Source organism: Cricetulus griseus, assembly GCF_003668045.3.
Source record: "Cricetulus griseus strain 17A/GY chromosome 1 unlocalized genomic scaffold, alternate assembly CriGri-PICRH-1.0 chr1_1, whole genome shotgun sequence".
Classification (NCBI taxonomy): Eukaryota; Metazoa; Chordata; class Mammalia; order Rodentia; family Cricetidae; genus Cricetulus; species Cricetulus griseus.
Window position 1 is genome coordinate 135,574,437 of NW_023276807.1, and position 26,076 is coordinate 135,600,512.

Here is a 26,076-nt window from a genome sequence, read left to right on the forward strand (position 1 = left end):
ATTCCCACTGTGAGACCCAGAGGCTGTGTCCAAGCTGCATAGCATGCTGCATGGCAGATTTAGATTTTATTCATATGGACAAAATGGTTTATGAGAAGTGTGCTACATGCTGCTTGATGATGGCATAGACCAGAGTTGAGGCAGTGAGCACAGTTCCCAGAGCTGGCAGTAAACATACCCCTGCCATGTTGGAGCCTAACTGGGTGGAGCCAGTTAGACAAAACCTCCCCTTTAAACCTAGCCATGAAGTTTAGCAGATTAAAGACTCCATTCCTCCTCTCATAGCTCAGTGGGATTTCACTCTAAGACCAAAGGTTCAGAACAGCATCTTTACTCACTACTGGGTAAATACTACACTGAATATCTTAATATTAAAATAGAGAAATTTCAAGCTAAATAATCCATAAATCCTTGTAATAATTTAAGTGCTTAGAAGTACTCAACTCAAATGCTTATAATTTCATCTATAGTATTTGTGGTTTTGTATATAAAATATTAGTGAAATTTTACAAGTGACTGATAGACACAGTGTTCATCTATGTATCGTATCACTGAAGAAATGTATTAATGAAGAGATTTTCAAGACTTCATATAACCATTCACAATAAAATTTCTAACAGGGAAGCAATTAGATAGTTAGCTGGATAACAACAAAAGCACTGTAGCCTGCTGGGAAAATACTTAAAACAAATTACATTGCTTTTTTGTAGCAACTATAAAATAAAAGGTACAAATAATAATTGATACCAGTATTTCTTCTAGGTATTTAGTTGTTTGCAATAAATTTCCAAATTTATTTCCTGATAGAATTACAATTAATGGAGCAAATAAGGAAATAAATAAATAAATAAATAAATAAATAAATAAATATACCAAGTGATTTCTGGCAAAACAACAAGAACAGTAGATTAGCGTAGAGGAAGAGAAGAGATAGCAGACTCCAGCTCAGCGATCCTAAAACAGCCATGAATCAGAGTCATTTGACAAAATTGCTACATTTTAGATCATAGAGTTTCATCAACAGAATTTCTGTTTCAGTAGATCTTGTTTGAGACACATAGGCCTGCCTCATTGATCAATACAGAGGTTTTAGTGTGATGGTTGATTTGAGGGGCATGACCAGAGAATAACTCTAATTCTAGTTAAAGGAAGACATTTAACTCAACAACTAATATTAGCTCAACCTTAAGATCACTGCAATTATATTCAGTGTGTGAAAGAAATGATGATATCGGCCAGGGGATAAAGAAAATGGGGAAAACAGAATTGAATGAATAGAAAAGCAAAAGACTCCAATATGTCACACTCAACATTCAGTAAGATGATGTACTGAGATTTCCATTTTGTTTTTTGCTTTGATTTATATATGTGCCTGGTGTCATGGCATATATTTTTGAAATATTTCGGTGCTTTGTTGTAGAGTAAAAATAGCTTCAAAGACAATTTTCTTACATAGAGAGGTGGAGTTTAAGCTCCTCCTCTTTGAATCTGATCAGGCTCTGTGAAAAGTTAACCCAGAATACCACAAGGACAGCGATGTAGTGGTTCCTAGGTAAAGTCTTGGTGGAATGATAGCTTCCACATCCAAGGTTGTTGGAATACTTGCTCTTTAAACTTTGTCTCCACATATAGGGAAGCAAGTTACAGGTGCTGAAGGAGCCATCTTCAAAGATTTGTGTTCCAATGATTCTCTTTGGAAGCAATGAGGTACTGTTGACTTACTGCCAAAAAGCAGACAATTGGATTACAATCTCAATTCTTACAGTGTTGAAATTACTCTATCATGCATGTGTGTATGTAAAGTATAATTACTGAACATGTATTCCAATAGTGCATATTACATAGTCATTTTGTAAGGAAAAAAAGCCAACAAGTATTGTTGACATAGATAATGTGATTTTCAAAATTTTTATTTTATTATTTTATAGCAAAGTATAGTCTCCATTTACTTATATGGCATTTTAATTCACAAATCAATAAAGTATATAAAATCAAATTGAATAGTTTGTGTTCATATGTGGAGTGGATAGTAGTTTGTGTTCATATGTGGAGTGGATAGTAGTTTCTGATAAAGAGGATTTAATTTAGAATAATTTGTGTTTTGAATTTAAATAAATGGAAAGAATTGTACATGACTGTCCCATAAAACACAAAATTAAAAATATCCTGATTTCTACCAAATAAATGTCTACTTAATCATTGTGTGAAGAATAATATATTTCTAAATTTACAAAAGTATTGTATGGTTTATGGAATCTTCTGCAGTTGGATTCACTAGTGTGGAATGTTGTAGGAAATTATATAAAACCTATCTATTCCTCATAACTGGAAGGCATTAAAATTTCAGACTAATAAGCTCATATGTAATATTGAAGTTATTAATGTTCATGGTTGGTTGAACATATACTGTTGTTTTTCTGTCAGCTTTGTGGCTGCACCTAAATCTATTGATATTTTAACTATGAAATGTGCCTTGTTGCCCTCCAGTCAGCACCCTGTTGTGCATACCAAGGCCTGGTGGGATCATTTCCTGTCCTGCCAGCACTTGCTAGGCTGTGGCTGCAAAAGGTTTTAATTGAGTCTCTATCATTCTATTTAGCAATAGACTTGGGAGTCAGATATTGTGGTGAAAACCTGATAGATGAGAGAAGCTAAGGAGCAACCAGCTGACCTTCCTTTTTGTCTGTAGACCCAGCAAGAGAAGCATTTCTCTGTTGTTCCAAACCAGAAAGGCCTCAAATCTCTAAGTCACTCCCTACTCTTTCCTGTGCATCTCTCTATCCATATTCCTGGCTACTCTGTCCTCTCCATGGCTAATTCCTGTCAACTTGGTACTGGCTGTGCCCCTTGATGCAAGCTTAATTTAATTAAGTCCATCTTGGAGTTCACAGAGAGATAAAATATCCTGCAACAATACACAAAGGTCCAAGTAGGAAGACCAATTAGGCAATTTAAAATATTCCAGAACAGTGGTTCTCAAACTGTGGGTCATGATTCCCTTTGAGTTGAACAATCCTTTCATAGGGGTCATCTAAGATCATCATAAAGCATAGGTATTTACATTACGATTCATACCTGTGTCAAAATTATGAAGTAGCAATGAAAACAATTTTAAAGTTGCATGTCACCACAACATGAGGGTCACAGCAATAGGAAGGTCGAGAACCACTGTTTTTGAAGAAAGGATACACCAGTGTTAGTTGGGGATTTATAACACAAAACTCTAAATACGTAAGATTTTATTAATAAGAATGGTAAGGGGATTTGTTGATAAATAGACTAGGAAGTGTTAATGGCATCACTAATGCAGACATAAAGAGGTACTATCAAGTAAAGTATTAAATATTATTTTGGGGTGACAAGTTCTTGTGACACTATCATCTATTTTTCATTTTCAGTTGGAATCACAGAAAAGAAACAAAATACTCTGGCAGAACTTAATTGAACATAAGAATCTGGAGTTCAGGGACAGAAGTCTCAGTAGCAAATTATCAACCTGAAATGATGAGAAGCCAAATTTACTGACAAAGTAGGAAGAAATATACAGAATTCGGGGTGAGATTGGTAAATCTGCCCTTCTGACACTGTGGATCCATAAGCACAGGCATGGATACTATCACTCTGTGGGACAGCATCGGGAAGATAATTTAGAGCAAAGCAGAGTAATAAAGGAGGGATTCGAAACCCAACTCTGAGTCTGTTAGTGCTATCTGAACCCAGTATCTTCAAAAGGCTATGGTCCCTGCTTCTATTATTCATCCCAATATCCTGAGTTTCTCTTTCTGAAAAAAATCTGATGCAGAAATATTAAGAAAAATGCATTGCCTAAGATTTAGATTACAACATAATTAAGTCAACAGAGAAAAGCATGTGCTACTCTTTACATCAAAGTTAGTATCTATTCATATTTTTTAGCATGCTTCAATTTCAAATAAACACATAAGCAATGTCAAGTTGCTACTTCACAGGTATAATGAGCATATGCATTCTCCCCACAAATTTGCTGCAAAGTGAGGATATGTGAGATTTTGTTTTATTCATTTTGACATAATCATTTTCAATCTTTTGTGTCACTCTTCTTACTTTAAATCCTTTAAATTTGTATGTACTCCAACTCAAATACTGAAATATATGGCAAATAATTACAGGTAGTGCTTCTGTTTAATAATCAAAGAGTAGAAAGATAAAATAGGTTAGATATATAATACTTTTTATAGATATGCACACAATCTTTAACACACACACACACACACACACACACACACAGAGAGAGAGAGAGAGAGAGAGAGAGAGAGAGAGAGAGAGAGAAACAAGTAGAGGTAACTATGATGACTGCTCTTCCTTGCTGCAACTGCTCATCTGTACACAGTTGAAATGAATACATTTCCTTTTTCCACTCTATTTTACATTTCATTTGTCCTCGTGATGTGTCTTTGTTAACTTTGGTTTACTGGGTGGTAGGATGACTTTGGACATAGTTTCTGAAGGGCCTTTCTTATAAAAAGTTCTGCCAATTTGAATTTTAGTTTTTTATTAACTATTATAACAACACAGGGGTTCAAAAGAATGCCACAGAATGAATTATCCATTTAATGTGTTCCTCCTTACCTATGGTGCAACAGCAACCATTTCCCATTGACTAGCTAGAAAAATCATTGAAAGGAGAGGTCAGAAATAAATAAAATAATTAATAAACTAAGAGTCTTTCATTAGTCAATGATAATTGGGTTCTGTAAAATGACTGATTCGATTATCTTAATTCTTTCATCTGAGGTAGAACTTGATAATAAGAACATTATATACCTTAACACTGAATAAATGCTTGATGAAAATATTTTCTAGATTCAGACAGTTGTATCAGCAGTTAAGAGAACATACAGCTCTTGTAACGGACCAAAGTTCAATTCTTAGATCCAATTTAGGCTGTTCACAGTTGGCTACAAATTTAACTCCAAAGGGATCCAATACATGTGGCATATAAGGGTATCTGTACCCATGTCAACATAGCCCATGCACACACACACACACACACACACACACACACACACACACACACACACCACACACACACACACAATTTAAGAATCTTTAAAATTATTATTTTCTACAATGAACCTTAAATCAAGGGAGGATCTGTGTTCTGTTAAAAACAGCAGCAGTATAGACTATGAAGCAAGAACCTGACTTGGTTTATCTAATACAGTAGCTCACAGTATAGAGGAGTGTTTTACACACACACACACACACACACACACACACACACACACACACACACACAGAGTCATCATACATGTGATCATGCACATGCATGAGAGAGGCAGAGGAGAAGGATGGAGAGAGAGAGAGAGAGAGAAGAGAGAGAGAGAGAGAGAGAGAGAGAGAGAGAGGAGAGAGAGAGGGAGGGAGGGAGGGAACAGAGGCAGAGAAACACACTAAGACTAATAGACATTACTTTATTTCTTTTTTGTTTGGGAACCTGGCATGCATACATTTTGGTAAAACATGTAAAATTCTTGAGCATAAGTCATAGTTTGATTCTCTAGATATTCTATTGTAAGTGAATTAACTAATTTGCAATCCATTTTACAGTGCCACAGCATTCTTAGCTTTGGGCTATGACTATTTACTCTTTGCATATTTTAATACTGAAGAAAGCTCTACAATGTTTATTGCATTCTTCTCTGGCTTAAAGAACTGAGGCCTTTATTTTTTATGAATTATTATAGCTGTTGGGGTCATTAGCCTTTTTCAGCTAAGAACACCTGGAACAGTTAGGTATCCTTTGCAGCCAGGAACCTTTAGCAGCAATAATTATGCATTAGGCCCAAATTTTATATCTTCCAAATACTTTAAAACCTGTGTTTTATTAGTTGCTGCTTACAAACAAACCTGTAAATCACCAAAGGATTATTATCTTTCTTTTCCTTATTTGTAGGAGCAATGAAGCAACAGAAAAATAGAGCAGTTAGAAATCATGACAAGAATATTAGCTGCGGAAATCTCTTATTTTTTTGGAATAAACAAATGGATAGGCAAAAACAAATAAATGACCAATCCACTGCATTTAACCATTTCATAGATATAATTTGAGCTATCTTTAGGGCATTTAAAGTTGAAAATAATTTATTAAACATGATCCACTAAATAACATGGTCGTTCCCCATTTCGTGCTGTCTTTTTTCATTTAATTACCACTGTGTTCAATTATTTCTGACTGTACATACATGAATGTGAGACTATTCACTAGAACATGATAAGTGTACCAGTGGCCACATTCCCAACGAATTCTGATTCTTCCTCCTCCAGCATCTCTCAACAGTTATTACCTCCTCAGGCAGAGATGAGTCCTCATAGGCTCATCTACTTCTCCAAGCTGGAATCTTGATGGTATTTTATGTTGGAATTTCAGTCTCTAGAACCAAAAGAGGTTAAATATCTGTTGCCCAAGCTACTTACCCAGTGTCAGTGTTGAGTATTTTGTTATAGCTACTGGCTGACTAATACACTTCTGCTTTATTTCTATCGATTTTTGAGTCTGAAATGTTCCTCATAGCACGTTATCTTAGCTAACGTATAAGTCTTGAAATATATGCTGACCCTTTAGCTTTTTATTTTTAAATTTGTATTCGATCTTATAGTCTAATGGTGTTTCTCCAATATTTTATTTTGATAATGTCAATATATGTATGCAAATTATATCAGGAATTTTGTCATGAATATATGGAATCTAGTGACTCATTTGGAATCCTACCTTTATAACAAGTTTTATATTTCAAAACCAGCAGAAAGGTCTTCTAGACATTTACTCAGGTGCTCCTTTTTCTTCTCCTAGAATGTGTTCACAAATTCTGTAATATAGGCCTTCTTGTATTTATGATGGAGTATGTAACTTTTATATAAATTGTAAATGATACTTTATAAAATGTCATTATCTTATTATTGATTACTAACACATACATGAGTGATATTTCCGTATTTACTCTGAAATCTTTGACTTAAACTCTATTGCATATATTGGCTCTTCAGGTAGATGCTTTGTTCATGTTTTATGATTATTTGAGATTTTCTACTTAGACAATCACACAATTGGCAAAGAGAGGTGTTTCCATAATCAGGTTTTCTTATTTTGTTTCTATGGCCTTCCTGCACTGGCTGTGAATGATTGTGATTTTGCATAATAAGGCTAAGAGACATTTTGCTGCATTCTTTCCACTCTTAGAAAACAGTTAAATCTTTCACCATTGGTTATGACATCAGACCTTAGATTTTCCTGAGGCTGTCTTTAGAGGTTAGCAAAGATCCTGCCATTTTGAATTTGATGAAAAATTTATTTTGTTGATTTACCCTGAAAATATATTTCCTTCTCATGGGGCCTTTTTGGATCTATTGAAGTGACCACCGTAGCTGTGCTTTGCTTGACAGTAATATAGCAAATTGAACTTTTATCTAGTTTCAGGTTGTTAATGAAGATAATTAAATAGATTTATCCTCCAACTCTTTTGGAACTATTCCAACATCAGCCCCATTTGATCTTGATATATTATTCTTTGAATATTTTACTGATATTTTACAGTAAATTTATGAGTACATCCTCAAATAATTGGTGTCAACTTATTTATTTTGTTATATCTAGCTGATATGGGTATCGTGGAAAGATGAATATCTGTTTTTGTCAGTTCATACTATAAAACACCAGAAAGCATAATTTATAAAGAATAGAAGATTTATTAATTCTGTGTCCCTGAAACCTGGCTGCCCAAGATCAAGGGACTGTGTTCATATTAGGTGCTGTTCAAGAGCACCCTGAATAATGCAATTCTGAGTCAGACATTACATCCTAAATGTCACACAGGCTGACAGAGAGCCCACCAGTATGTGTAGTTACCTACTTTAAAGATAGACTAAAATTTTATTAATTAATTAGCCATATATTGATGCATTAATGTAGTCATTTCTGTTATTGCTAAGGCTCTTTGATGCTTTCCGTAACCTAATGCTGTGGCCCTATTTTTGAAGACAATACTAATTCATGTTATCAAATATGAAGATGTTAAGGTGGTGACTAACTAGATTTACCCCTACAGAATGGCATTCTTGGTGCTGGAAGGTACTCTGTTTGCTACCAGAGGAAAGAGGTTATCGTCAATGTCACCTAGCTACAGACACTGTGACTTAACAACAGAGATCTGCCTTCAAGATTTATGGGTGCAATAGTGGTGCAAATGTTTTGAGAGTTTTAAATTGTATTTAAGAGTGAGTCCATAGATGGAACCCATTCTGTGATTGCTTACATGTCCAAGAAACTGAGATTATATAGGCCATAGACATAGGAGAAAATAAAATACCACGGTTCTGTTAAAGGCACATAGCAATATAATGACTCCTAATGACATTACTAAAGCTATAGTGTATATATTGCCAACATGGGAAATACATTGAATTTAATTTGAGAGGGATATGTTAATTGGTACTAGCAAATAAATTACTAATATACTATATAAAATGTCAAAACTACGGGATATGATAAAAGTGCAGTATTCATTACAACACACTCACAGATTCAAAGATTATGATGCTCAAAATAGTTTATGGGAGTGTTGAGTTAGGAAAACCATGCATAAGATCAAATTATAGGAATCTGTGAAATTATTGTTGGCATACAAATAACAGAAATTCATGTTGACTACTTTATTCAATGTCTCACTGGGCAATCTTTCACAATGTAAGAACATAAAAAAAACATGATAAATCAACTTTTTATCTTGAAAATTAAAACAATAAAAATACAATTAACATACAATTTATTTTGCGCACTTGTGTTCAGAGATGGCAATTCCCACTATCTTAGCTTAGTAAGTTCTGTCACAACATTTTCAGTTTTTATTATCACTTTTTGAGATCAGAAGTTCATTCTTCTGATAATTTGATCTTTTTTTATACTGAGAGAAGGCATAAAAATTGACAAACTGAAGCAATTAAAATTTGCAGACATAATCAATTTTAACACTAGTTGTAAACAGTAGTATTAGGATCGGGGCCTTGATACTTTCCCCATAAGTGGACTTCAGTACAGAACTTTTAAAATTTTGCCAACCATTGATTTCAATTGACCACCACCACTTATAGTGATTCTTTACAGTTTTAGGACACTAACAACAGATAGAATCTTGCTTAGAAAACTATCCTTCACACAAAAACATACTTTAAATTATCCACAAAATTTCAAGGTAGAATATAATAAGGACATTTTTCAGAAGTGACTTTGCAAATGGCAAATAAAATAGTTTGGAAAACAATCTAGAAAAAATATTCTAAGAGCTATGTTACATGTGCACCTTTGTGCTCTCCCCTGAGAAGGTCAGGCTATGTGTTTGGATTTGACTTAAGCTTTACTTGAGGTGAGAGGGATGTTTGCAGATGGGACTGTGCTTTCAAAAACTTCTGTAAGAATACAACATACAGTCTGTCTTGGGAGAATGAAATTACTCTTTATACTTTGCCAACATTTAGAAAAGGATGAAGCTCTTTGTATGCACATCTGTAATTTACATAGTCCAAGTATTAATTATAATCAAAATCAGAAAATATTATATGGAACTTATTTTCTTAAACATCATCTTCATACAAAATTGATTTTCTATGAGGGAAGAAGTTTCACTTTTCTACTGAAGTTTTAATTTTTTTATGAAGAAAATTGCTAAAGTTAAACACAGTTGTTTAACTAATGGCTACCCTTTCTATACAGAGTTCTGGATGGAGTAAAGTATGTGTTTGTGTGTGTGTGTGTGTGTGTGTGTGTGTGTGTGTGTGTGTGTGTGTGTGTGAAAAGGAGTAATTAGCAGTCAGGAAACTAATGGTCCTCACTGGCGAAACTTTTTATGACCGTTTCCCCCTGGCCAGAATTCTGGACCCATCTGTACTTGTGCATCTGGTGACTGTCTATTTCTTGCCAGTTTAATTCTCGTGTAATAGCAGCTGACTTTTCCCTTGTGCTGATAGGTGCCAACTGTTCAATGTGCTTCTAATTGCATAAGTAAGTGCAGCATAATTGCATGCTTTCACACATCTCCCTTCTTTTGCTTCGGATGTTCTCACATGGTACCTGTTCATCCTATCCCAAGGAATATATTACTAAAGTATTTCATATAAAGTTCTGTAACTTGTACCTTTGAGCATAAGTCCAATATTAATAACCATTTCTTCAGTTTCAGAAGATAGCTGATAATGTTTAAGCACGGACATTCGTGGTAATAAATGGAAGGTAGATAGAAAGCAGCTATCCTAAGAGGTGGGTAATGGTAGAAAAACACTACTTAAAACAGGGAAACTAGCAGAACATAAAAGAAGGTGAGACTCCAGAGCCCAGTCCTAGTTAGGGAGTTTTGTTTCCCTTTTAAAGAGGTTAATAGCAGAGGTTTGAGATCATGGTTTAAGAAAAGAGTGTGCCCCAAATCTGTACTGTGAATTCAATAGCAGATGAATTACACAGGAGAGAGAGAGATGAGGAAGGTAAAGGCAGGCACATATGAACCAAGAAGGGAAGACACCAGGGAAGTCCTCTCTGGAACTACTCAAGCTGCAGGGAGACATTTTCAAAATGACCCATACTGAATCAGTGCCTTGTTAATCCAAAGGAAAATACTGTCTGAACTGCATACTCTGTGACTATTCCAGTGGGATTTTAGTCTGAATCTGATGAATGCCTCTAGATAAGAGGTTGAATCTAGAAACTGGATCTCAAACATGGTATGGAGAGAAACTCAGATTTAGTCTATGCATATGCAAAAGACTGCCCAAAGGAATCCACGTGTGTTTTCTATACACATCAATGATGTTTGCTTTAATATTTCAACAAGTTCCTTCTTGTCAAACATTGGTAATCACCCAGCTATGTTTGAGCTGACATATCTTTTAACACCTTTGATTGAAAACATATGTAGGTTGCATGTCTGCCTATGGTGTTTTTAACTTAACATTGTACTCATCAGGTACTTCTATATTTGACGACATCTGGCATTTTGGTTGAATAGTATTCATGGCCACAATTTTCTTGATCTATTAATTCACTGTCTGACATTTAGGTTGATTCTATATCTTACTGGATGTAACCTCATAACTGTCTTTATTTACAAGTTGTTGCTGGGTGCTTTATTGTTTGTGATTTTTTAATTTTTATTAGTTCAAACCAGGAACAAGTTTGCTTCACATGTCAATCCCTTCACCCCCTTCTTCTCCTCCCCCAACCCTCCCCCAACCTTCTACCTGCCCCCCAACAAATCCACTCTCCACTCCCCAGGCAGGGTAGGGCGCTTGATGGTAACTATCAATAGTAATGAGTTTTGAAAATCACATCTGTGCTATAAAAACCCACCTTTGAGCTACAGATCAATGTACCAAACTGACTTTTAATGCTTTAACATATTTCTTTAGACAACAAAAACTAATCTTGATTTAAAATGAACACAATACTGTGAGACCAAATGCAATTCTTCTGGTAAATCTGTATTTTAATGTTTAGAAAAAAACTATTTATTCAGTGGGTTAAGGAGCAAGAGAGAATTCTGAATCTTTCCTGCCTTCAACCTGTCTCTACATCTCTCTTTAGTCATTCTATAAGTCTTCTGATATTTTACTTCAATGACTTATCTCTGACTGAAACACTTGCTTTGTTTTGAGCCCCAATTTTGATTGATTGTATCAACAATTAGCCTCTTTTTAATATTAAATAGCAATATTTGAGAAAAAGATACATATGAACCTTTGTGGGAACTGATTTGTAGCTAACAGTTTACTTTCTCTACTTACTGAAGAAAGAAATTGGGAGGTCATAAATTAGGAAAGTAGATGAGTTGAGATAATATTACAGTGTTTAATGTGAGATCTAGTAAAATAAGCCAAGACCATTTCCATTATTAGTAATTTCAATTAGCAGATGATAACCTCAATTCCAGAGTTATCCAATTATCTTTTAATTAATAGAAAAATTATAGTGAGATTCTTAACTTTCTTGAAATAGAATTGAGAACCTTTGATAATCAAACAAAGAAAATTGCATACTTTTGTGAGATAAAGTTCTGATTAGCTACAAATCATGAAGGAATATCTAAAGATGCCAGGTGTATCAGAAGGTAATGTTGCTGGGATCAGAGTAAGATGCAGCTCAAGTTACTCTAAGAATATTCTTCATAGAAATTAAGAGGCCTCCTAGCTCCATGTTCAGGGAGCCTGGTTTGGTCTTATGTTGGTTCCCCAGCTGTCAGGCTGGGGGTTTATGAATTCCCACTTGCTTGGGCCAGCTTTTTCTGTGGGTTTTCCCAGCATGGTCTTGACCCCTTTGTATATCACTCCTCCATCTCTACAACTGTATTCCAGGAGTTTGGCTCAGTGCTTAATTCTGGATCTCTGCTTCTGCTTTCATTAGCTACTGGAATAAAGCTTTAGGTTGGCATTTAAGATAGTCATCATTCTCCTTATAGGGGAAGGGCATTTAAAGTAGTCTCTCCACTATTGCTTAGATTCCTAGTTGTGGTCATCCTTGTGGATCTCTGTACAATTCCCTAGTGGCAGATTTCTCTTTAAACCTATAATGGCTCCCTCTATTGATGTGTCTCTTTTCTTGCTGTCCTCTATTTCTCTCCCCACTCAATCTTCCTGATCCCTCATGTTCTGCCCCCTCCTCATATACCCTACTCTTTCTCCTACCTCCCTTCCCCCCAACCCTGCTGTGCTCACAATTTGTTCAGGAAATCTTGTCCCTTTTCCCTTTACTGGAGGACCATGTATGTCTCTCTTAGGGTCCTCCTTGTTTCCTAGCTTCTCTGGAGGTGTGAATTGTAGGCTGCTAAACCTCTGTTCCATGGAGCCTCTGACCCTGCCCCAAATGACAGAGTTTGAAGATCCCTATTGAAGGCCTCACCATCCCTGGGGAGTGGATGGGGGATGCCATGGGTGTCAGTGGGGGTATGGGAGGGTGGGAAGGAGAGGGAAATGGGATTGATACGTAAAATAAGATTGTTTCTAATTTAAATAAAATTTATAAAATAAAAAAGAAATTAAGAGGTAATTGCCACTGAGAAAAAAACATCATTGCAGTTAGTGATTTTATTATTTTGCACAGTTTTCCACTTGATAAAATAAATTCTTGCCAGGCATTGGTGGTACACGCCTTTAATCCCACCACTCTGGAGGCAGAGGCAGGTGGATCTCTGTGAGTTTGAGGCCAGCCTGGTCTCCAGAGCAAGTGCCAGGATAGGCTCCAAAGCTACACAGTGAAACCCTGTCTCGAAAAAACAAACAAACAAACAAATAAACAAACAAACAAACAAACAAATAAATAAATAAATAATTTGGCAGTTATATTTTATAAAAAATAAAGTCTAGCCTCCATAAATGACTTTTAGTAATGGGAATATATTTTAACTTTGATGGTCTCATGATAAATTGAGGTCCCATAAGCACACCACTAGATTTTACATTCTGTATCCATGATACATTGACTAATATCCTCAAATAATGTCAAGATCCCCAAATTTTCCAGTACATAAGTAATTGAAATAAATGCTGATGGAATTTAACAATTTTAAGTTTCCATGCTCAATATTGTAAGATCTTTGATACCATATATTCCTTTCTATCAGTAAGCAAATGAAATAACACAATCCAGAAAACTAAATAAATAAATAATAATAATAATAATAATAATAATAATATCATAATTATTATTAGAATGCCTCATGTGTATGGCTTCTTAGGTTCAAGGGCTTGCTTATACATACCCTTGCTATTTATTAGAAAAGAACTTTGGTATTTCACAAATTATTTAAACGAATCTATTGTGGGTATACTCCTGGAACAGGTTAGATTTCAAATAGGGACTGAAATAAGAAATGAAGCAATAACAGAGGAAAGATTTGATGAATAACATGAAAGGTATTATTTTTATGAACTCCCTGGTTCAGTTTTATTAGGTTCCATCCTTTTATGATTTAATCTGCTTCTTCAAGTAAATTACAAAGTGGTATATGTAATCTCAATTTGAAAAGATAGAGTCTGAACTTTAGAGGATTCATTTATTTTTTTCTGTGTCTTATATTAGAGACAGTTCAGTCTTATTTCAAAGCTGTGCAAACGCAAACCTAATGGTGATTAATCAGCTAAACTCAATTCTGTTTTATATAGTTTACAGTTGATTTTAAACATGAATAGGCCAACACAATCAATAATTTAATTGTTTGGGTCAGCATTATTATTTCTCTTAAAATAGTTTAGATTCACATGGTTTGGTTAGTTTTCTTTGTTTTAAAAATGAAGAACATTTTGAAAAATATGTGTTCTTTCAATCTGGAATGATAAAAGACTGGGATAAAATGTTGACAACTTTGAAAATTTAGAGAATCTAAACTCAGAACTGGCAGGCTCATTTCAACATAAAGAAGTGGGAAATATCCCTTGGATTAAGATTGAGGCTAATGTATAGCCACTCAATGGAAACTATTTGAAGAGCATCCTTGATGAGCTTCAGGTGTCATTCATCTGAGTTAGACACTTCCCAGAGGTCTAGGAAGGCTAAACATAGAACACAGCTTTAAAGTGGAGGCTCAACACAGCCATCTCTTCATTTTAAGAACAGTGACCTGAGGTTGGTAAATATCTTTTCCCAGTCTGTGGACTTGAGTTTTGTCTTGCTATGTCCTTTGCCTTACAGGGGCTTCTGAGTTTCAGGAGGTCCCAGTTATCAATTGCTAATCTTGATGGCTGTGCTACTGATGTAATGTTCTGCAAGCAGTCCCCTGTACCAATTAATTCAAGGATATTTCTCACTTTATCTTCTAATAAGTTCAGTGTGGCTGGATTTATGTTGAGGTCTTTAATCCATTTGGACTTAAGTTTTGTGCATGGCAATAGACATGGATCTATCTGCATTCTTCTACATGCCAGCATCCAGTTATGCCAGCAAAATTTGTTGAAGATGCTTTCTTTATTCCATCATATAAATTTGCTTCCTTGTCAAAAATCAGGTGTCTGTAGGGGTGTGGGTTAATATCAGGATTTTCAATTCTATTCCATTGGTCTACCTGTCTATTTTTGTGCCAATATCAAGATGTTTGCAGGACTACAGCTCTGTAATAGAGCTTGAAGCTGGATGTGACTACCAACTGGAAACTGTGTATGATTGCCACCATTTGGTCACATCCAAGCTTCAGGTGCTTGCCTTATCACATTGCCGATGTAATATTTTATAAACAATGGTAGTAAGGACGTACCCACTATAGTTCACAAAGGATTATTTAAAATATTAAGCTTGAGCACATAGGTGAGATGTTTTAAATATTTAAGAGGCGAACAAATGATGGAGCAAAGATTAATGGGTAAAAGTTATGAAGAAAGTATGGTTTCTTTACAGCACAAAAACTCCAAACACAAAGCTCTCCAAGCTGAGAGCTACTCAGAGCAATCACATAGAAATGAGATGTCACCCTCTAGGGATGTCATAGAACAAATTACTTTGTGAATGTGTGACTGGACCACATAACTGCTAAGAGTAACTAAGGCTAGATGGTCCTTTGATCTTTGCCTTTGAAATTCATGTAAAATATTTAAACTAGTTTACATTGCTAATTGGTTTTCAAGATGAAAGAAATTTTACACTTGTATGAAAGAGCAAAATTAGTCTACATCCTCTTGAGAATAATTTTTATATGCATATTAAACCATAATTGTTTCTCAGTGTTTTTCTGACAAATATACTGAGTTGACAGATACACCACAATTTGGTATGTTCATTGAATTTTTAATTTAATATTCTGATTTTTCACTTGAGGCATTTGAAAAATATGACAAAACACAGTGTGCTTTTGTGCATACATATTTCAATGTTTGTTTTGTAAAAAAATTATAAATACACAAAGAAGTTGCAAATCAGTAAAAAGTCATTTCAATATTACTGGTGCTTTTCCCCAGAGTTAAGGTGATGATATTCAGTTTTTGTTCTCAGTTCTGTGCATGTTTCTGAGCACATGATATTTTGTCTTGTTAAAGACAAAAATACCTAGTGGAGTTCAATACTAAAATTTTATTCATGATGATTTGATGGGGGATGTCATTCTGTGTATATGTTTATCTTATTGGTTGTTGAATAAAGTATTGTTGGCCAATGAAGAAGCACGTTAGGTGGGACTAGGAGTCAAGGAGTTTTCTGGGAAATGCAGTAAAGATATCAAGGCAGGAAGTGACAAGACAGTCAGACTTGCAGTCTCCTCTGAAGGAATGGGTTCAAATCCCACCCCTGATACAATTATGTAAAGATAAGTCTTACTCCATCTGCCTGAGCCCCACTGCCATGTGAGCACCCAGAATAACACACAGAGTCTTATATTAGTTTACAATGCTGCTGGCCAATTGACCAGGATTTCTTATATGCTAGCTCAGTCTTAATTACCATAAATCTATATATTTTATAAGACTTATCATATCGAGGATGCCTTCTGGTGGTGTCCTCTTCCTGGGATCACATGTCGGCTCCATAGAGAAGAGAGCAGGAGGAAGAGCAAGAGCTAGGGAGCAATTTCCTGTTTGTCCCTGCTTGTATATGAGTCTGCCTGGTGAGTCACTTCCTGCCTAGATATCTTTACTACATTTCCCAGAATCCTCCGTGATTCCTAGTCCCACCTATCTTGCTTTCCTATTGGCATTACAAGACTTCTCTTCTCTTCATTTCCCAGAATCTTCCTTGACTTCTAGTCCCACCTAACTTGCTTCTTCATTGGCCAACAGTACATTATTCAACAACCAATAAGATAAACATACACAGAAGGACCTCCCCCACCATTGATTAGATTAGGAGAAAGAGTAGGTTCTAACTCCCTGAGATAAATCCTGTGTGTTATTAAAAGCTGAGATGACATAGTGGAGGACATCATAGGAGGATGTCTGTCAGGGCAACCAGCACATCAGTGATGGGAATGGGTGCTTAAGTTAGGGTTCTATTCATGATAGGAGATAAGTATCATAGTGGTGGGGACAGTTCACAGGGATACTGCTTGTCTCTGGAGAATAACATTATCATTTGTAATTGAGGAAGGCAGAGGGGGGATTTATGAACATGGGAATTAAAAAGGAGACCACAGTTGTAAATTTTCGAAAGTACATGCATAAAAAACGAGTGAATTCAGGAGGCTATTTCAGAAGGATATCTGGCTAAAACTACTGATGTGGAGAACTGTGGGGCAATGCAGGTCGTTATGTGTATGTGGGTCATTGAGATGTTTGATGTCCATTCCCCTCTTTTCCCTTAGGGGATAATTTCACCCCTACTTTCATGAAATATACGCTTATATTATTTTATGCAATTGATAATGTAATTTTTGAAATTTGAAAGTCACTCCACATGTTTTTTCATGATAGCCCTAGACTTACTAGTTAATTTAGGGAGCATTTGTTTTCATTTTTTTGCAAATGCAGGGGATATAAACATAGGCATTTATTACAAAGATCAGGGATTCTAATAATTGCAAGATTGGTCACTTTTAAGCAATTTACCACACTCTGACTTGTTTGCTGCAGGATGCAATGAATGGCAATTGAAAATTATTAGGCATGATTGAAATGAAATTGAAGATGATTTTATGATCTCCAGAGTACTCATTTCCCATCAGCCTCTCTAAAGTTTTGGAATTCCATCACACTTATGTCTGAATCAGAAATCATGGTAGGTTGAATTTAAGTGATTGTGGTTTGATCCATATATTACATTATTCTTTTACCAGATTGACATTGGAAGCTCAGGAGGAGCAAGAGAGTCCATTTCATTATTTATGATTCCCCAAGCCCTTAGCCACATTCTGTGAGCCAGAGAAATGAATGAAATATTCATTAAAACATTAAACTATCAATATTATGTAACTGAAGATGAAAGGAAGGACATGGAATAATTAGGCTCTTTTTGGAACAAGAGATCATGTGCATATTTTCTATAAGAAACAATAACAGTTTTCTTTAAATCCTTTAGGAGCCCATAAGATGTAGTATTTTTCACAAAAGTCCACAGATTTTCAATATGCCTAGCATATATATATATATATATATATATATATATATATATATATTAGTTTGAATGCTTTCATACACAAGAATATAAGTAAGAAAGGCAAGGAAATGAATCCTCTATTATACTACTTTTAGTAAATTTGCATTTTTTGAAATGTAGAAACACCTTGATATAACTAACACAGATTTTAAAGTCCTACAGATATTTGTGTATAAAAGATAACTGGATTATTTCATAAAAATCCTTATTCAAAGTCTCCAATAGGATTCAGCTAATTTTTTGTTTTTATTTTTATAAAGGGATACATAGAAAGCATGTTAGATTTGTATGATATTTTCCAATTTAATCATATACCCTTATTTAATCTTTTAATTCAAGATAGGACAATGATCTTTATCTCAAGTGTCACATCAAATCCTGTTTTGGACATGATCTGACCCATGGATTCAGTCCATTTGATGGTCACTATTAAATTAAAATATAAACCAAGTAAAGATATATTGGCAGATTCCATTTGAAAGAGACTGATAGGTTTCTAATTTTTAAGAAAATGCTTACAAACCTAATGTTTTGATTAAGATTTTCAGACTAAAAGTGAGAGTCTCAACACACCTTTAGTGATTTTATCAATGTTTATCTCCCTAGTGTCATTCTTGTATAGTTGAACTCTGATAGCATGGATATATGCATTCACCAGACCAGTAAATTGAAGTAGAGTTTACTAGTAAATAATTTACATGGAAAACAACAAGTAGCTGCTGTGGCCCGTTCCTGCTCCAAGGAGACAGACCCTGCTCCCCAATTCTCTCCATGACTGGAAGGGCCTTCAGACCCTGACCCTTTTCCTTTTAACCCGTCATGTCCACACCCTGACCATGCCTAAAAGGCATGGTCGGTGCTACATGTGGTGAGGCAGATCTATCACTATACAACTCAACCTCTTTAAAGTTCCAATAAGCTAATATACAATTGAATATAAAATTGATATAGGTTTTTCAAGTTATTATGCCTGTTTATGCATTGTAAGTTCTACTTGTCTTTGATAATATTTTTGCATAGAACTAAGATGGGTTGCCAAAGGAAGAAGCCTAAATCAAGACAGGCAAAGTTGAATTTTTTTTACTCACAAATCAGTAATTTGTGTTCATCAGAATGTCTGGTACTAAAGATACTCCATAAAAAAAATAGATAAATTAGTTGTCACGATCAATCATTCCATGTTATTGCATTCGCTAGGGTAAGAGAAAATCAAGCATAAAGTAAGAAAGTTTATCAAAAAACAAGCAAAAACCCAATACTACAACAAACCCCACAAAACAAGAAAACAAAATAAAACAGCACCCCTGATAAAACACCCACCATATTCTAACCAAAATAAAGTGCACACGTGCACACACACACACACACACACACACACACACAATCACAAAAATGAAAGCCTGTGGAATCCATTATATGTGATCAACTACTCCTGAATAGGAGGTCCACACTGGAGTCGTTGATTACCCAGTACCAATCTACAGGAATAAAAGCTGATTTTATGTCTCATAAAGGTAAAAATGATGGTTTGATTATTAATCATTACCCAAGTATTTAGGGTTTATTCATTCATTTGTTCATTTTTAAACTATAACAAAATAAATTATAATAAGACAAAACAAAAACTACCACATCAAATTGGGCAAGACAAACCAACAGGAGGAAAAGTGTTCAAGGGAAGGTCCAAGAAACAGAGACTTACTTGTTTGCACATTCAGGAGTGCATAAAAATACTAACCTGGGAACCAGAATATATATGTAGAGGACCCTGTAGGCCCTATGGATGATGTTCCATTCTCTATGAGTTCATATGAGCTTTGCTTATGTTGATTTAGAAGACTTGTTCTCCTGGTGTCCTCCACCCACTCTCTCCCTGGCTCTATCACTCTTTTACCTCCTCTTCTACAGGCTTCCCTGAGCTCTTAAGAGAGGCATTTTATGGAGACATCCCATTTAGGGCTCAATGTTCCAAGAGCTCTCACTATTTGCATAAGGAAGGCCATGGGTCTTTATATTTTTCCCATCTTCTGCAGAAGGACATATAAATGATGATGACTGAACAAGGAACAGATCTAAGAGTGTAGCAGAGTATCATTAGGAGTCATTTTATCACTGCATTTTGGTTTATATCTTAGACCAGTATTATATTGTTTTACCCTAAGTCCTTAAGCTATGTAGTCTCTGGTTGTTGGTCACCAAAACAGTATTGGTATGGGTTCTATCTCATAGAGTTGGCCTTAAGTAAAATCAGTTATTGGTTATTCCCATAAACTTTTTGCCACCATTACTTTAGCGTATCTTACAGACAGGACATTATTGTAAATAAAGGCTTTATGTTTGGCTTGGTGTTTATATTTGTCTTTTTGTAGGAGGAAGAGTTTTTTCCTATAACAAAGACACTGGGACATAGGGATGAAGAGTCTGATGTAGAATATTTGTTTAATTATGCAGATATGTGTTGCATTTGTTTAACTATGTAAAGATGTATTGCTATTTTACTTTGCCTGCCTAAGGCACCTGAGTGTTCTAATAAAAAACTGAGTGGCCACTAGCAAGTTAGAAGGTACAGGTGGAACTTCTGGACAGGGAAAATAAGTAGTAGGAGGAATTTAGGCTTAGAGGAAGAAGGAAAAAGATTCCAGGGAGATGCCAGGGGCCAGAGAGACAGACATAGATGAAAGTAAGACCTACAGAATGAAAGACAGGTAAAAAACCTGAGGCAAAATGTAGATAAACAAAAACAGGTTAAATTAAGTTAAAGTAACTAATGGGACAAGTTTAAGTTAAGGCTGAACATTCATAATTAATAAGACTTTATGTGTTTATTTGAAAGCTGGTTGACAGTACAAAGAAAATTATAATCACAATGCTCTATTAGGCACCAGCTTGACTTCATGTTCAATGAGATGTAGAAGTGATATCTTCAGTAATGGCACTTTGCTGTCAACGTGTAGAAAATTATCTTGCTAACATTCTTGGTTTTTTATGGACTACTGTGGAGTTCCTTTGGCCAACAACTCAGTTAGACCAATCCTGGTCAGAATTGTTTGACTATAACACTGGAACTCATTACTTCTTTAACTATAGTATAAAAATATTAAGTCATTTCTAACTTCTTGAAAAACACAGGACTTAAAGTTAGTAGCCATGTCGTTTGCTCCATTTTAAATGCACCTACATTACATGTAGTATGAAAAAAACCCAACTAGGTAGGAAGCAATATAACATAGTACATATTATATTGTGGTCATCTTTTTTGCAAATGGAAGTAAAGCAGGATAAAACACTTAGATAACTTTTCTTTGAATCCTGACAGATACAACTTCTATTATGGCTGCATCATACACTATGTGATTTTTAGACAAGTTATTTTTAGCTTTCCCCTTGTTTTCTCAACCACAAAACAGAGATAAAGTTCACCTTGTAGATGTTATATGAGGATTAGATATGGAAACACATTTAGAATGTTGTTAGTCATCAATCAATAATAGCTTGAAGTATCACAGAAGAAGGGAGGATGCTTCAGCCCCATGCCTGAACAGATTTAAATGTAACTCTGATACTCTGTCTTGAAATTCTGTTCATAGAGAAGAACCCATTCTTGTTAGAAATGTGAATGTTTGGACCTCTGGTAGCTACAAGAACAGCTATGATTCAGATGCTCCTTGTAAAATGAATTATAAAGCAGAGATATATGTATACTCCTTGATGTTCTCCTTGAGACTTCTGTTTTGTTTCTATACTGAACCAGCAGGGAGCAAAGTTGCATATGTTGTTCCAACTGCTGTTATTTCTGGCTTTCCATACTGGTGTTTACCTGTAAGATACTGATTATGTTTGGATTAGAAGCAGCAGACTACTCAGCAGGCTTTTATTTCACAAGGGATGCACATGAGTATTACCCAGAATTTTAAACTTTTTAAATTTTGCTTTTTTTCATTTATTATTTCATTTTTTCATTTATTATTATCATTTCATTCATTTATTATTATTAGTTAATGTGTGTGTGTGTGTGTGTGTGTGTGTGTGTGTGTGTGTGTGTGTGTGCATTTGTGGCTGGACACCTGCAAGGATACTGTGTGTCACAGCATGAATGTGGAAGTCAAAGAACCTCTCATTCCATGATGTTTACCTCAGGGATTGAACTCAAAATATTAAGCCTGGGAGCAAGATGCTTTACTCACTGAGCTGTCTTCTATACCTTACATTTGTGTAAATGAAGATGTATATCTACTGTGGCTGATGTCTAATTCAATGTATTATGTAAAGTTATGAAATATTTATTCAGAAAATAAAGTGGTTCTTCAAATTAGGAATCAAACTAATCAATGGGAATTGCTATGGAAAAATAGCTCAATGTAAATGGACCTGAATGAGTTATAATTTATAGTGTCTTCAATTTCTTTCTTTTCTCCTTATTTTTAAATAAAGTCTCATACAAGGTGCTCTGGAACTTTCTATGTAAAGAAGGATATCTTTGAACTCCTGATTATTCTTCCTCAGCTTTCAAAGTGCTAGAATTACAAGCATGTTCTAATGCTTCAAGATTATATTAGTTACTTTTCTGTTGCTGTGATAAAACACCTTGATCAAGCCAAATTAGAAAAGAAAGCGTTACTTTGTGCTTAGAGTTCTGGAGAGATCAGAGCCTGTTAGGATGGGAAACCTTGCAACAAACAACAGACATGGCTGCCAATAGTCAGAGGGAGAGTGGGAGGTTTTAACTCTAAACATAAGTCTACAGAGACATACTTTCTCCTCTAATGTCCCTTCTAAACTTCTCCAGAAAGCACCGCTTAGTGGTCAAAGTGTTCAAATATATGATGTATAGGTGACCTTACTCAAGACAAATCAAATACCTTGCACAAATATTACCTTGACAACACCTTACCTGAACACAGAAGCTAAAATAGAAATTTATATGGTAAACTAATATGGTAATCCATTATCCAAACTCTGTATCTTGGAAATTTGCTCTGAATTTTATGCAAAATGATCTTTATTCTATCCTAGATTGCTCACTTGTCTAAACCATTATTACATAAATATTCCCCACCTTTAATCTCTCCAAACTTGTAACATTGTCCATTTATCAAAAAAGTAGGTTCTTTCTTGGATCCTATGACCCATGTAGCCACATGTTCTAGGCTCTGCAAACAGTCCAAGAATTGGTTCCATCTCATAGAGCAGGCTTTAAATCAAGTCAGAAAGTAAGTAATTGATGACAGTATTGTACCAGTTGTCATTTCTTGTCATGCCAGTCATTATCGTATCTCACAGGTTTTTAAAAATGGATAAGAATGCATATTAATTATTTCCACTGAGAGCTTACATGGCACATTCTACCACAAGAAAGCTATTTGATAGGGGTAAAGTATCTAGGTGGTTACCAGCTCATTTTTTTCATGTTCTGTGATTCCCATTCACAATAATTTGCTGTCAAGTTCTGGACAGTAGCCAAGAGTATTGACTGTGACTTGTAATACATTGGACTCTATCAGATCCCACTGACCAACAACACACAATGAGGTAACAACCTATTCCTGATACTACAGTTTTACTTGCGGTATTATGCAAACTGTTGTAGAGTAGTTTCACCAAAACTATTCTTATACATGTGTGTTTATATATTTTAGGAAGTTTACAGAGCTGTGGGTTTCAGTATGAATCTTTCAAAAGACCTTTAGTATTACTTATCCAGTTCCATATGTAGGTATAAGTAATCTGAACTTTAAGGTTTCTTAACTATAGTGCTTAAAAAGGTTACATAGAGATGGAATGTGATATAAGAAGGAAAATAAAAAGATAGAAAAGCTTTGCATTGCTTAAGTGACTGTCTTGATTGTAATTAATAACTGAAATTTGAGAATTGAGGGTGAGCAAGTTGACTGCGTTTGTTTGAAAGTGTGGGATCAGTGCATCCATTTGGCAACTAATTTTGAGACTTAAAAGATTTTCAACAAGACAAAATGGCATCCCACAGAAAAGGAAAAGATATTCACCAAACCCACAACTGACAGAGGGCTGATTTCCAAAATATACAAAGAACTCAAGAAGGTAGGCACCAAAACACCTAACAATCTAATTAAAAAGCTGGGTACAAAACTAAATAGAGAATTCTCAATAAAGGAATCTAAAATGACTGATAAACAGTTAAGAAAGTGTTCAACATCCTTAGTCATCAGGGAAATGCAAATCAAAACAATTCTGAGACACCATCTTACTCCTGTTAGAACCGCTAAAATCAAAAACACTAATGACAGTTTATGCTGGAGAGAATGTGTAGAAAGGGGAACATTCCTCCACTGCTGGTGGGAGTGCCAACTAGTACAGCCTCTTTGGAAATCAGTATGGCAGTTCCTCAGGAAAATCAGAATCAGTCAACCTAAAGATCCAGCAATTTTACTCTTAGGCATATACCCAAAAGACATCCATTCATACAACAACGACATCTGTTCAACTATGTTCATAGCAGTATTATTTGTAATAGCAGAACCTGGAAGCAACCTAGATGCTCCTCAACTGAAGAATGGATAAAGAAGATATGGTACATTTACACAAAGGAGTACTACTCAGGAGAGGGAAAAAAAAAACAATGGAATCTTGAAATTCGCAGGCAAATGGATGGAAATAGAAGAAACTGTCCTGAGTGAGGTAACCCAGTCACAAAAAGCAAACATGGTATGTTCTCACTCATATATGGATATTAGACATAGAACAAAGGATTACCAGACTATAATACAAACCTCCTGATGTCCTGAGAAAATTGGGAGCATAGGGGCAGGGAAGAGGGATTTAGGAGAAAGAGAATGAGAGAAGAGGAGGGGAGAGGAGGACATGAGGGGGCAGGAAGATCTAATCAGGGGAAGAATAGAGGAGAGCAAGAAAAGAGATACTATAATATAGGAAGCCATTATAGATTTAAAGAGAAATCTGGAGCTAGGAAAATGTTCCGAGATCTACAAGGATGACACCAACTAAGAATCTAAGCAATAGTGGAGATGCCTTATTTGCCCTTCCCCTTTAATGAGATTGATGACCTTATATGCCATCCTAGAGCCTTCATCCAGTAGCTGATGGAAACAAAATAGATACTCACAGCTGAACACTGAACCAAACTCCTGGAATCCAGTTCCAGAGAGGAAAGTGTGATGAGCAATGGGGTCAAAAACTACGTAGAGAAATCCATAGAAGTAGCTGACCTGAACAAGGGGTTGCTCATGGACCCCAGACTGATATCTGGGAATCCAGCATAGGATTGACCCAGACCCCCTGAATGTGGATGTCAGTTAGGAGGCCTGTGAAGTCTATGGGGCCTCTAGTAGTGGATCGGTATTTATTGCTAGTGTATGATTGCACTTTGGGAGCCCATTCCACATAAAGGGATACTCTCTCAGCCTAGACACATGAGAGAGGGTTTAGGCCCTGCTCAAAATGATGTGACATACTTTGAAGATCCCCTGTGGTAGGCCTCACCCTCCCTGGGGAGCAGAAAAGGGATGGGTTAGAGGCTGAGTGTGGGACAGGGAAGGAGAGGAGGGAGAGGGAACTGGGATTGACATGTAAAACAATATTGTTTCTAATTTAAATAAAAAATGTTAAAAAAGATTTTTTCATGTGACTGTGGGAATTACCAATACGGAGTCAGGTAAAAATATAAGGGTATTTATTAGGGGGAAGCCTTACTTAAAGAGGGACTTGGCCAGCTGGCAGGGCAGGAGTAAGTACAGCAAGCCAAAGATGAAATGGAAGAAGGGGGCTTCTATCTGTGCACCCCTTACACCTCCCCTATGATACCCTGACCATGCCCTCACAGGTGTGGTCAAGCACACCTCTAGCCAGCCCCTAGCAGGCATGGTTACAATGTCCCCTACATCATGCTGATATTTTTTCCAATAAGAAAAGGAGAGGATATTGTTGTACATAATGATTTATCAGAAACACCCTTTCTGCTTAAAAGTTGAAAATGCATGAATAAAACTTCAAGGGAT